Raw genomic sequence first — 14637 nt, forward strand, 5'->3', positions numbered from 1 at the left:
CAGCTGTCTCAGGCATTGGCCCACAAAGCTTTGCTACTGGTGCCAGATAAGAAAAAGCCTGCGTCATATGCAAATATTAAGCAAGAAGCTACTGAACCCTACGGCCAGTTCATCGATCGACTATCTTCAGCTTTGAAAGATGCCCCAGATCTACCCACAGATGTGCATGAGCATCTATTTAGTTCCCTTGCTTTTGAAAATGCCAACGCGTGCACCAGGACTGTGTTAGCTTCCCTTCCCCAAGGCTGTGGGGTCGATGAAATGTTAGTAAGAGCAATCAGAGCCGAACAGAACAACCAAACGGCAGCATTCACAGCAGCTGTGCAAAATGCAATGCAACAACAGGGACATTTTATCGCAGCTGCATTGGCAGGAAAAAGCATCAGCCGTTCCAGCAACAACAAAAAAACAGTGTCTGGCATTATTTGCTTCCACTGTGGTGATAGAGGCCATTTCAAATGAACCTGTCAAAAGACTGTGTGGTGTCACAAATGTAATGCAGACACCCATGCAACTGAAGCTTGTAGGAAGCAGGGAAACTTCAAAGCCAGTGCACTAAGGCAGTGCGCCAAGACACAAATCAATACCTTGACTCACAAGACCCCAAAAATATTTTCTTAAGCAAGAACAGGCCCGCCACATGGGGAAGTCTTGGTGTAGATATAACAACAGCAGAAGTTACCTTAAAAGACAAAGAAGTAACCCTGATTCCCCCCAATGTATATGGACCAATGTATAGCATGATCTCTCTAGTTGGAGGTTTATTGCTAGGAAGATCCTCCACAGGCAAACAAGGTGTAATCATCATTCCAGGAGTCATCGATGCAGATTACACCGGACAAGTGAAAATAATGGCTTATGCTTTGCAGCCACCTGTGACTATTCCAAAAGGGAGCAAAATTGCTCAAATTATCCCGTTTGAAAATATTTTACCACATCATCAGCGACCAAAAGAGCCAACTGAACCAGAAAGAGGAGATTGGAGCTTTGAATCAACCAACCACAATGTCTTTCTTACAGTAAGCCTGAAAGATCACCCACGAATCACAGTGAAATTACAACATGGTGACCAAATCGTCACCCGATCACCACTTCTCGACACGGGCGCAGATATTACCATTATAAATCAAATGCACTGGCAGCCTGATTGGCCTCTGCAATATCCCTACATCCACGTTGTAGGGGTGGGCAGCATGAGTGTCCCCTTAATGAGTGCGGACCCTATCCGTATTATCTTTGAAGACAATCAAGTCATTGTGGCTCAACCCTATGTTATGCCGTTGCCCGACGAGCTTCCAGGATAGCTAGGCAGAGATGTGCTTTCTCAGCTAGGGATGATCCTAACCACTAACCAGCATTTTCCTTGATGGCCACTGCAGAGCAGCCACCCATTTTAAAAATCACCTAGTTGACTGAAACTCCTGTATGGGTCGAGCAGTGGCCAATGACAAAAGAGAGGCTGCAAATTACTAAGCAATTGGTACAAGAGCAACTTAAAGCTGGTCACATTCGGCCCTCAGTGAGTCCATGGAACACACCAATTTTTGTTATCCCTAAAAAATCGGGAAAATGGAGATTATTACATGATCTTCGCAAAGTCAACGAAAAAATGCAAGCAATGGGTGCTTTACAACCATCCCTGCCAGAGCCAACTATGATACCTCAAGGGTGGAACATTGTAATCATCGATTTAAAAGACTGCTTCTTCACCATTCTGCTTCATCCACAGGACACTCAATGCTTTGCCTTCACTGTGCCATCTATCAACAGAGCGGCCCCAGCACAGTGATATGAATGGACTGTATTACCTCAGGGGGGCCGGAACTCACCAACAATGTGTCAATTATTCATTAACTGGGCCTTGCAACCCATTTGCCAGCATTTTTCTAGTGCAATGATCTATCATTATGTCGATGACATTCTTATTGCCACCAAAAAACCATTGGCAGAAACAGAGTTAAACTGGTTGATTGCACAATTGAAACATTGTGGACTGACTGTAGCTCCAGAAAAAATACAGAGATCAGCTCCTTGGAGATACTTAGGCTGGATGATCACAAGTGCACAAATTCGCCCACAAAAGATCACTTTACACACCAGCATTTCCACCTTGCATGATGCCCAGAGACTTTTTGGAGACTTACAATGGATTTGTACCATTGTAGGAATCACCAATGATGATTTGCAACCATTTTTACTTTGGCTTCATGGTAATGATGCCAGCAGTCCCCAAAAGTGTACCCCTGAATAACAAAGAGCTTTAAGTCAGGTATCAGAAAAATAATCAACGTGGTTGGAGTGCTTGCCGCATAGAGCATCTTCCACTGTCACTTTTCCTTTCCAACGCTGATGCCTGTCCATTTGCCATTGTTTTCCAATGGCAAAAGAAAAAGGGGGAATGCCTGTCTAAGTTTAGGTCAACAGCAAGTGTGGTGGAATGGGTGTTTTTACCTGTGCAACCAAAGAGCCGCGTCATGACCAGAACAGGTGCTCTTGCTGCATTGATAAAAAAGGGCAGAGACAGACTTGTAGAGATAGATGGAAAGGAACCAGCAGACATCAGTGTTCCTGTGTGAAGTGAAGATTTAGAGTGGAAGCTGAGGCATTCTGTAGCATTGCAAGAAGCATTGCTGGGTTTCACAGGTGTGGTTCACAACCAGCAACCAAAAGGCCCGATGTGGACTCTAATCACACCCTATCAGTGGCTAGAGTGACCTTTGTGCTCCTTGACACCAGTTAAAGGCAGAACAGTTTTTAATGATGCCGGACGAAAAACAAGGAGGGCTCTGAGTGTATGGCAACAGCAAGGAGAAGGGATGCAACATTTACTTAAGAGCAAAGCAGGAGACAGTCTGCAAACCTTTGAACTGAGAGCAGTGTGTTGGGGTTTACAGACCTGGAACAAAAAACCACTCAATGTTGTTTCAGACTCTTTATATGTGGTTGGAGTCGTGCAAAGAATTGAGGATGCACTCATCAGGACCACTCAAAATCAGCACCTTGGAGAACTGTTTTTGCAATTAAGAAGCGTATTGAAACAGGGTCAGCATGCCTTTTGTCATGCACATTCACAGCCACCAGTGCAACAGCGGTTTAGGAGAAGGCGATGCACGAGCAGATGCTGCAGTCAGTTGCGTTGCCCATATCCCTCCTGAAAACAAATTTGTGAGGGCTCGTGACAGCCATGAGAATTTTCATCAAAATGCTAGGGCCTTGCGTCGACAATTCCAAATTCCCCTGAATGATGCACAGGAGATTGTGCGTGCCTGCCCTCAATGTAGTCATCATGGGCCTGGCCTTGGCCTGGGCACTAACCCAAGGGGGATAAAAGCTTTAGAATTGTGGCAGATGGATGTAACTCATGTTCCAGAATTTGGAAGATTGAGATATGTCCATGTCACTGTTGATACCTATTCTAAATTTATCTGGGCCACAGAGCAGTCAGGCAAAAGAGCTTTGCATGTTCAAAGACACCTGACTGTTCTGCAGTGATGGGAGTGCCTGTAGAAATTAAGACCGACAATGGTCCAGCCTATGTCAGTCAGCGAGTTGCTAGATTTATGCAAAAGTGGGGAGTCAAGCATACCACCGGAATTCCTCACTCCCCCACTGGTCAAGCCATGGTAGAAAGGGCTAATCAGACACTGAAAGAATATCTAGCAAAGCAAAAACAGAGTGATGAAACTGACACAACTAGTCGATTATCCAAGCTACTGTTCACTTTAAACTATTTGTGTCTAGCAGAAGGAAGAGAAGAGCCTGTGGTTGTCATCCATCACCATGCAGTGAAAGAAGGAAGACCACAAGCAATTCCAAGGCTTTATGTATATCACAAAAATATGCGAACGGGCTAATGGCAGGGACCGAGTCCTGTGTTATTTAATGGTCGCGGTTATATGTGTGTTTCCACAGGAGAAGCAGGACCTGTTTGGGTGCCGAGCCGATTTACCCGTGCATGTCCGCAGTCAGACATACCAACTAACAGTGATAACCACGGTGACAGCAGTGATTTACCTGAAGCACCTTGAGAAGACCCAGAGACTGTTGAAAATTGATTGTTAAATCAGAACAAATAGTTATACCGTTGCAGTTATAAGATTAGGTTTAGTGATAAGTCATTGTTAGGATTTAAGATCAGGTAATAGGCAAGTGTTATTTTTTTTGCTTTTCTAAAAGAGACAACTAAAACAATGAACAGAATGTTAGGTGTTGGAATGTTTATTTTAGTTAATGTTTTAATAGAAAGAGGATCAGGAATGCTTGAAATTGACCCAAGACAAAATATGTGGGTCACTTGGGCCAACCAGAGCAAACAAAATTCCTTTTGCTTGTCTTTAGCCACACCATCAAATCCTTTTCGGACTTGCTTGATTGGGGTCCCAGTGGACTCCATGACAGAGTTCAGAACCTGGTTTCAAATCAAAATTAATCCAAAGAGTGTTTTAGGAACACAAGCTGTTGCCATTGTGCAAAATCTTAAGGTTGCTAGTACTGAGCCCCAAGAACTTGAGCTTTTAGGTTCTGTGTGGAATTGGATTTTATGGAAATGGTTTGCTCTGGTTCACCCCTGGAAAATGTATGGTTTATCCCAAGTCTGTACCCTCCCTGCAGTATCAAGTTATCTCTAACTCTATTGGCTGGAGAATGTTACCGCGCCCCTTTGAACCTCTGTGTTAAGAATGCTAACGCAAGGGGTCTCACCCTCTTTGCCCTTCTCCCCCTGGAGGCCTCCGGACGCTCCCCTTCCCTTTCCCTCTTCCCTCTCTCCCCTTCCCTTCCCCCACTCCCGCAGGACCATGCTCCCTGCCTGGAGGGAGACTCTGAATAAACCCTCATCTGATCAGCACCCCACCGGCGTCTGAAGTCTCTTTGCCTGCCAGCACGGGAACACCAACGACCCTAGGACCCGGGGGTCTCCCGGAGGACCCCCCCCGGGGACCCGCCAAAATTTAAACTACAACAGTTCTGTGCCAGGGAATTACTGTTTAATCTTTGGATATTTTATCATAAATTCAAGCTTGCTAATTGTAGACAAACGGCAACTGAAAAATGACAACACTTGGTTATCTCCCCAGTCCCCATTGTATTATAACTACACTGAAAATTGCAACAATTGGACTTAGCCCATGACACCATTAACAGGTGTTGCTAGAAAATTACCACCAGGGATCTTTCTCATTTGTGGAGATAGAGCCTGGTCTGCAATGCCCCAAAAAGGTATAGGGGGACCATGTTATTTCCGTAAATTAGCATTGTTTGCTCCTAGCTGTCTCGGTTTGAGGGGGAGGTGAATTTTTCAAGGAGTTGTGAGCAAACCAATCAGCAGTCTGGTTTTATGCTGGCACTTAGAGTAGCCACTGAGAAGTTGGACACGCCTCCGAGGACACAAGGGGTTAAAAGCAGGGACTGCCATAGGGTCTGCCTCTTTTGGGTTCCGGTTTCAGCAAGGAAACATCTCCTCTCCCCTGCTCAGCTTTAGGCTGAGTGGGGGAGGGGAGCCACGTGGCCGGGCTGAGGAGAACCACGCGGCGGTGCATTAACATCTAGCCAGTGCTAACCCATGACACTAGCATTCATCAGGTTTTAGGATTGTCTCAAAAGACCCAACGAGTCAAACGCAGTATGTCTCAACTAGGTCCCAACTGTAAAGATCAAGTTGAATTATGGCAACCTGCAACTGTAATCTCAGCATCATTTTTTGCCCCAGGAGTTGCTTCAGCACAAGCCCTCACGCAATTAAAAAATTTAGCCTGCTGGACAGGAAAACAAATTAATATAACATCCCATTTACTAAGTGAGCTTGCCAAAGATGTTAATGATATTCGTCATGAGGTGCTTCAAAACAGAGCCACTGTGGACTTCCTTTTAGCACAAGGGTATGGATGTGAAGAATTTGAGGGCATGTGTTGCATGAATTTATCAGACCATTCGCAATCAATTTACAAGCAGCTATCACGGTTAAAAGATAACATGAAAAAACTCGTAGTTGTAGACACTCTTTGACAAATGGCTTGGATCATGGGGTTTTACTGGGTGGATCAAGGACTTGATCCATTTTAGTATAGTGATACTCATTGTTATTATAGTTATCTTAATTATCGTGCCTTGCTTGATACGATGTATGCAAAAACTAGCCAGCCGTGCCTTAGCATCAGTTTGGGTAGCTCAAAAAGAAAAAGAGGGAACTGTAACCGAATTTCTTAGAGATCGTGGGCACGATGTGCTGTGGAATGAGATTTGAGCTATCCCAAACTGGGCCTCAGATTTGGGCCTGCTAGACCTCAGATTTTGTCCTGTGTTGAAGTAGATAAGCTTTGTGGTGCAGTTAGAAATTAGGTTAAGGTGTGGGCATAGACTGTATAGGGCAATTAGAGTCAATATACAGTAGCCGCCTTAAACTGAAATAGTTTACATACTTGTTCACGCTGAATGCCAATAAGAATGCACCTGCAACTGTAAATTATTTTGCACTGTATAAAACCAGCCATTTCGAGAATAAAGAGGAGAACATACGTTTTCACCACATTGGTTCGACCGTACGTTGCTTTTGTTCCAGCCCCATATAGAGACCCTTGTTTCACTGCCCTCTGATGGTTGACCAGAGAGAACTCCTAGCTGTTCCTAAGAAAACAAGGACTCGGCATCTACTGTTTGCAGTGGAATGATGAACTGAGACAGCACCTGCTCCTTCGGATGGCTGCAGCAGCGTGAAGAACTCCGGTCGGACTCTGCAATCCCGCTGATGACTTTAATAAAGAGCTGAATATTAATAAAGGCACATGCCCTGTTCATTTCAAAACCACATGCCAATAGTTAAGAACTTGCCCTTGATAGGTCCTTGGCTTTTCTAAAGAAATCTAAGGTCCTGACAGGGCAATAGTCCATATTCTTTTTCAACAAAAAACCAAACTGTGTTAACCCATAACAGTAACAAAGGCTCCTTGGGAGCCCCAGAAACATGGTCCAACTGGGTTTTCTTCATGCAGGAACCCAGGAAGCTGAAATTCACCAGACAAAAACCACACAGATGGGCAGACAAAACTACAAAGTGCCAGAACAATCATATTGACTGTCATGTGCTTTTTATCACATGCCTTAGACACTTTCTATTGAGATTTCTCTCAATACCTCCGAGGGTCCAGCCAGCAGAGAAATGGCTTAATAAAATAGCCAGACGGCTTCTCAGGATATGCTTTGTAAAATAAAGGTTTCAATAACAGCAAAAATAACAAGCATTACAAAATGAAAAGACATAAGCCGAGCACAGTGTACCAAGCACAGTTACACTGGCTAAGGCATTCCCAAAAAGCCTCGTGCACCTTGCACCTCTTGTGCTAGCTCTTTAATACTCGATGGGTCTAGGTGGGCTTATTTGGCTCTTTGCCCAATGAGATGGACACTAGGCTTTGAGGTGCACTTCCAAAGCCCTATCATTGTGTCTGTGCTGGTACTGAGCCAATTGCAACGAGCAGGCTATAGAAAATTCTAGTTTAACTTCCTTATATAGAAACACCTGCTCGGGTACAGAAATGCACGACTACAACTTTTCCCTTGTGCTGAGAACGGCTCATTTTTCAGGTAAACAAATATTTTTATTGCATCACTGTGTTTCTTTTCACTGCCTGATGTCATACCCTGGGCTGAGCTGAGGTGAATTGTTGGTGTTTTTTCAATTTTGTCAAGACCAAATGCATATATGCTTAGAGAACAACTAGATTACGCTCTAATAGATATGTATTGCTGGCATTAAAAGTCTAACTTGACAATTTTTACCTCTTGCCCTTCAGGTTTCAAAATAATTTGGAGAAACCATGGAGAAAAGTACCTTCCTCTGATGTAGTCCTGATTTTAGAAGAGTGACGTGCAAAGAGATATTTTTCTTTGCAGACATCATCCTTGGCAAAACAAAAAATGGCTCAGGTGAAAACATAACTCATCCTGTTAACCCCCTGCCAACTTCTCAATCTCCTCAGGTCTCCTAACACTGAATTAAAAAAAACCTCACATAGTTTGAGTGTTTTTTGTGGGAAAGGGTGTTTTAAAAGAGCCCTGAAAATGAATAGGGTGAAAATAATGAGAACTGCTAAGGAATTCAGTAAAAAGTGCAAGTGCATCTCAGGGATCCCAGTCTCCTTATGCAGTTTAACTTGTCCAGTTATGCCTAAGTTACCTGGGCAGGGAGGTGTGTGTGCTGTCAGCTTCAACAGAATGAAGAAAACTTGTTCTGTTAAGACCAAAGAATATTCTTTAAGAAAGAATAGCTGCTACAGTACTTCCCATAACGTGTAACTCATTTCCCGGGTTACAAACTCGCTCTTCATTACCATGTCTCTGAAACATGATATTGGAAATTAGAGGATATTAATCATAGAAATTAGAGTAGGCATTCAGACGATGTGTATTGCTGCCCTTAGAAGGAGAGAAACAGAAGTATGTAGGAATGCAAGGATGCCTGATAAGAGGGGGAATGCTTACCAAAAGCAGGAGACAAGAATGCAAGTGAACCAAAGATACTAAGATAACAGGTGCCTTGCACCCCCAGAGACAGATAAAACTGACCTTACAGCTTGAACTATGACCAGAGCATCAGTGAGCATGTGCAAGGTGGCAGGGTCAGAAGTTCATCTTGAGTGGAAGACTCCTTCCTTCATCCCCGAGACCCCCGAGACGACCACCAGAGACAACTGCGCAGGCGCAAAAGACTGATAAGCTAATTAGCATATGAAGCGGAGGGGGGGAGGAGCCAAAGGATGAATATGCATGAGGGAATGGTGAAACTCAATACATATGTAGCATTCCAGAGGATAAAAGAAAATGCGAGTGAGCGAGGGGCGCATGTGCCTTTGAGAATTATCCCGCATGGTGCCCAGCGCTGAATAAACCACATACCTACTTTAAAACTCGCTCTGCCTCTGAGTTTTAGAGTCTTTCCGTGCATCATCTCCCTGCTGGGTCACCAGTCATGCCTCCCAGCCAGCACGACTGTGTGGGATTCTTTTCCATCTTGCCAATTCAGGGGGTTGGATCCACCTACGCTGCTCTCAGGCAGCACTAAGAGTCATCACAAAGGTCCTTGCTGGCCACTGTGTGATGGGCATCACTGAGGGAGTCGGCATCCTTCGTGGTGGTTCTCCCTCCCACTAGGACAAAATGCTCCACTGGGATAAAGTCTGTATCCCAGCAGGGCTCAGAAACCAACAACTACTGCAAAACATAACTCAGCCCCATCTGACCTGAACCCTGGGATCTGTTTCCCAATGGTGAAGAGGTGGCCTCAGCCCCACAACCAGCACCTCTGCGCTCCTGGGGACAGCAGCAGTGTCTCTATGGACATCCCTGAATCAGATGCAGAGCTGAAAGCAAAACCTGGACGTGCCCTGTTTAAGAGGTGTCTGTGGGTGTGTCCCAGCCACAGCACATCTGGCTGTAATCTCTCTCCCTGCTGCATAGGGACATGCAGAGCCCATCACAGCTTTCCCCCAGAGGTTAGCGATGAGCCAGCTGGACAAAAACACAACCAAACTTGTCCCTGAATTTTCCCGAAGTCAGCTTTTTAAGCTGTTTGCAGAACTGCGCAAGAAATTTAATGAAATACTATTTAACAAATCTATTTTTTGCCTGCTCTCAAATTCAGGGAGCAGCTGTAGGAGCTGCTGCATGCCAAGAAGGAAGTGAATGGTGCACACCCTCCTGTGGCAGCTCCTCACAACTGCATGGATTGCAGGAAGTACCAGCCATACACAGCTCCTGTCTGCACTGCCGGGGTGACACACACCAAGGTACACAGGATAGAGAAGGACACACTTCAGAACAGAGAATGGGAAATGATTACGTTGATGAAAGTAATTTACACTGAAAGATGAGGAAGTGAAATGTGAGAAGAGATATTTCCTAAAATAACACAATAGCTGTTATCAACCCCCTGTTTTTCTATAGAAATCTGCCCTGGAGAGCTATATATTTTTTCACATCTGCCACTTTTTGAGACAGTCACTCTAAAATATCCTATGTTTTCCTCTGAAGTTTCCAGCAGGCTCATTCCACATCACACTGCCTTCACTAAGCACTGCAAGTCCTTGTGAGAGCAGTGAGTATTAGGCAGAACACAGGCATGTTCCACTATTCCAGGGCACACAGAGAGCTCACAAATGCAGGAAGTGACGTCTTCCCTCCTTCCCCATCCCCTCATCCTCCCTCTAGCTCCTCTTGAAATAAAGTGCTTTACCCCATATCTTTTTCAAAGCTAAAGCACACAAATCATACTCATTTCAGCTCCACATTTTATTCTGCCTTGTCATTATGTCTGATTAGGTGTTCTTGAAGCTCCATGTGTTAAAATCAGGCCTTTTCATAATACTGAAGAAGTGAGTTTGAGAGGAAAGAAGAAGAATTGAATCTGTGAATGTTCATAAATGAGAACTGACATTTTCAGATACCCTACATTTTCAGGAGAGGTTTAATGAATACCCAAAGTGATGGCAAGTATTTGCTGAGTGTCTTGCTGACAAAAATAGACAAAAATAAAATATCATGCGGGCTGGAACAACAATTGGAAAAAAGAATCTAATTTCAGAATAATCTGTGCTTCAGCATAGTTATCATTGAAGGGTTAACTTTAAACTTCTTAGTTCAGTTGCATAATTGCTATGTATAACTCTGATATATTGTTGGATATGAAACAACTAGTTACAAAAATTCTGTGTTTTTTACCACAAAAATATGTATTTTCTCTTAATAATATTCAAAAATTTTATATCATTTGCTTGTACTGTAAGAAATAAGAAAGCTATGACCCAAATCCCCTTTCTATAATTTGTCAATATGCGAGAAAAACTTACACCTTGCAGGGGCAAAAAGAAAAAGTGAATCAGCTCTAAACTAGGAGCTGAAAATGCATGTGATAAATTCAAGCCCCCTGCACAGGCCTTTCATGATCTCTGGTGAGGCTCTGACTCCTCTTTCCCAGTGGTAAAGGGTTCAGAGCTCTGTTTCCAGTGCTCTCAAAGGTCAGAGAAGAAACAGGCTCTGACTTCTGGGTCAGGTACTGGCGCTTGGCACAGTGAGGCAGCAGTTTCAAGTCTTTTGGCAGGCAGGTTGTAATGCAGATATGCTTGAGCTATTCCATGTTTGGGGACATATGCTCCACTACAGCCATTGCTTTGTTCTCTTGTTCATATTTCCTACACAGTAGCACATACAGACAGAAGTTCAAGTTCTCTTCTGCTGTTTTTATGAAAGTGATTTGGAGATGGAATTTCAAAAAAAAAAAAAAAAAAAAAAAAAGGTGATTTTTCATAAGGGTAGCACTTCAAATAAATGTGATATTACAGCAAACATACTGTGCATTCAAATTTCATCAACATGATGGGTATGATTCATGGTCTTTTTTTGACTTGCTCAAAAATGAGTCTGGAAGAAGAAATGCCATAACTACCACTAGGAAAGCATTGACCTTTGGTAGAGACATACAAAGGTGCTGCTGAATCTTATGAGACTTCCAAGTTAAGGAAAAACACAAAAGACAATAGAAAAGATGACTTGTACTTGCAAAGCTGCAGTAGAGAAAACAACAAATCACTGAAAAAAAGAATAATCCCATTTTCAATCATGTAACAGAGATGATAAAATCCTTTTAGAAAGTTTCCTGCTTACTTAGTTCTGTTTGATGTAGATATTTTGGATTTGAGATTGCTTGCCGTGCTGCAGCCTTCCCTGTAGGAAGGTCCAGCTCCTGCCCTCACTGAAATCAATGGCAGTTCCCTCTGATTTCAGCAGTGCAGGAACAAGCTCTAACAGAGAAGTCAAAATTTGCAGTGCTGAGAAAACTTTTCCAGTCTTTGCAACCACTTCCCAAGGTGTCGTGGTTGGGGGGGGGGAGGTGAATTTTTCCAGGGGGATGTGGGCAGGCCAGTCAGTGATCAAGTTTTGTGCTAGGACTTAGATTGGCCACTCAGAGGTTTGGACATGCCTCTGAGGACACAAGGGGTTAAAAGCAGGACTCCAGGGGGGTTCGGCCTCTTTTGAGTTCCGGTTTCAGCAGAGAAACATCTCCTCTCCCCTGCTCAGCTTTGGGCTGAGTGGGGGAGGGGAGCCATGTGGCCGGGCTCAGGAAAACCACGCCAAACTGAAGTAAGCTGGGGCCCCGGGGGGAGAAGAGAGCGGACAGGACTCTGGAACTGAGCTGCCCCATCCAGGATAGAGGGGTAGAAAACTGTGGAAGTGCCTTCCCTGTGTGCTCACCCTTCCCCCCCCCCTCCGGGAGAAGATGCCCAGCCACATGGGAGTTGCCCAGCCTGGGAGTGCCCGAGGCTTCAGCCCTGCCGGGAGCCAGGAACTGTTAACCCTTTCTCGGCAGAAAGAAACTTTTCTTAGACATTGATTCTCATCACTAGTAGTTTCAGAAGAGAGAGAGAAACAGCCTGGGACGGAGATGATAAAGCACGATTGGAAAGAACCCAATGGGCAGAGAATTGAAGAAGAGTAGCTTCTGAGCTAAACTTTTCTTGCATAATGTTAGCCATAGACTGAACTCAAGCCTCCTTTAAACATAAACTGCATTTGAGTAAATACAGCTGCCTTTGCTTTTGTGACAGTGACTGGCGCTTTAAGAGTAGAGCAAGCAGAAAAGAGAGGGGGAGGATGTAGTAGCGCCCTCTGCCCTCAGGGGAGACTTGCTCTTAGAACCCTCGGCCCCAAGGAGAAAAAATAGAGAGAGCTCAACATGCAAGCATCCTTAAAAAAGCCCTATATGCAGCTTCAGTCCATAGACAGTAGTGAGAGCACTAGACATAGAAAAGAGAGTGTCACCCTGGCAGACTTCTCCGGGCGGTGCCACGGGTGACATAGAAACACATAAGGGGTAGACCCGTGTTTTCTGAAGAACAGTCTGTAGTGTGAGAGAGACTCCTCTCTCCCTTGCTGAATTGAAGATTAGTTTTTTTAAGTGGTGATTGTTTGATTTAAAACCCAAAAGTCTGGTCTATAGAGAGTAATGTGTAGAGAGGAGAAACTAGAGGAAGAGAAGAAATGTTCTGAGAAGTTTTTATTTCTGTCTCTGTGTGTGTTTAAGAGTTTTCTGTCTCTGTTCTTATGTAATGTAATAAAGTTTTGGGGTTGTTTTTTGTTTTCAAGATTTAAGCCTGCTCTGCTCTGTTCCTGATCACATCCCACAGTAGTTGTTAGGGAAAAAACATATATTCATGGGTGCATTAACATCTGGCCAGTGCTAACCCATGACACAAGGTTTTCCATATCTAGTACTTATCACACAGTCCAGGCTTTTGTGACACATCAGACAGAAATAAAACTGAAAGGTCAGAAATACTTACTTCCACTAGGGGTCAGGTCCCTATCCGGAATGAAGAGCTTATATCCATAGTGCTTTTCTAGAACATCTGGCAGAATTTCAAGTGCAAACTGCTCCTCTTCATTATGATCATGATCTAACTCATCAGGATCCACTTTGGTGTATAAAAGATAAGCGTCATAGTCTTTGTTGTCTGTAAGAAAACAAATCATGTTCAGCCTGCTGTTTGCAAGAACACTATTAGGAACACAGGAGAGTACTGGGAAATTGTATCATTCCTTGAAACCACCAAGCATTTCCCAACAAAATAGGGACTTTTCACAGGAACATATCCGGCTTCCAGGCAGAAATCGCATGGATTCTTTCAGTTTTCTTCTGCATGCTGAGCAGTAACTCTGCTCCATGTGGTCAGACACGTCACAGCTGAAAAGATCATGGGCAAAATTTTCATACAAATACTAAAGTGGAAACTTTTAAGCCTTTACATATTTGTAATGCAATTATTTCAACTTCTATTCCTCAAGAGTTCTAGGAGTATGTTAAAGTTTTGAGCTTGGAAAAGTTTTGAGCTTGGAAAAGTTTTGAGCTTGGAAAAGTTTTGAGCAAGGAAAATTTCCTTCCATAAGTAATTGTGAGAAAAGACATGACTTAATTCAAACGAATACTGACTATTCATAAAACAATGCCAAATACAAACAGTTCAAAGCATTTTTTAAAAAAAAAACAACCCATAGTTTTAAAAATCAATAACATAATTTTAGATCATAATCCACTTGATCCAGGATATTTAAAATACTTGGGCAGCACATTATAAGAGAGACAACTCTTATAAAGGGCAACACTCCTCTTCCTCCTCTCCTCCTCCTGCCCAGCACTGGGGCTTGTCTCCAGCTCTGCTTTTGAAACATGGAGCTAAGAGCTCATGAGTGTGCCGGGAACAGAAGTGGTGCCACCACAGAACTGGGGATCCATGCTGGGATCAGACTGTCTTAGTGACATTTCTCTTTGTATTCCTCTGCAGTAATGGAAAACAGTATATTGAAAAAGTCAACCTTCAGCAATTCAGCCTCCAGGGAAGAGCACAGCTGCCATTATTTACAGAAAATGAAAAATCAAATAGTTAATATTGTGGGAAGAAAACTGCAAGAATGGAGGGTTTCTGAGTACCAATTCTCTGTAAAGAATTGTGCACATGAAAAAATAATTAAAGCAATTAAAATTCCTCAGTATATTCTGATAAAAAGAAAAAATACCAAATCATAACAAAATATATCTCTTGATGACCTTGAACTGATGATTATTTATAATTCCTGACACAAAGCCAGACCCAT

The 14637-nt window shown here is 43.4% G+C and overlaps 1 pseudogene; it reads right to left on the reverse strand.

Annotated features, from left to right (window-relative positions):
* The window catches only part of LOC134565080 (X-linked interleukin-1 receptor accessory protein-like 2), a 56556-nt pseudogene that overhangs the window by 19769 nt on the left and 22150 nt on the right, over positions 1 to 14637 (reverse strand).

Source organism: Prinia subflava (assembly GCF_021018805.1).
Source record: "Prinia subflava isolate CZ2003 ecotype Zambia chromosome W unlocalized genomic scaffold, Cam_Psub_1.2 scaffold_33_NEW, whole genome shotgun sequence".
NCBI lineage: Eukaryota > Metazoa > Chordata > Aves > Passeriformes > Cisticolidae > Prinia > Prinia subflava.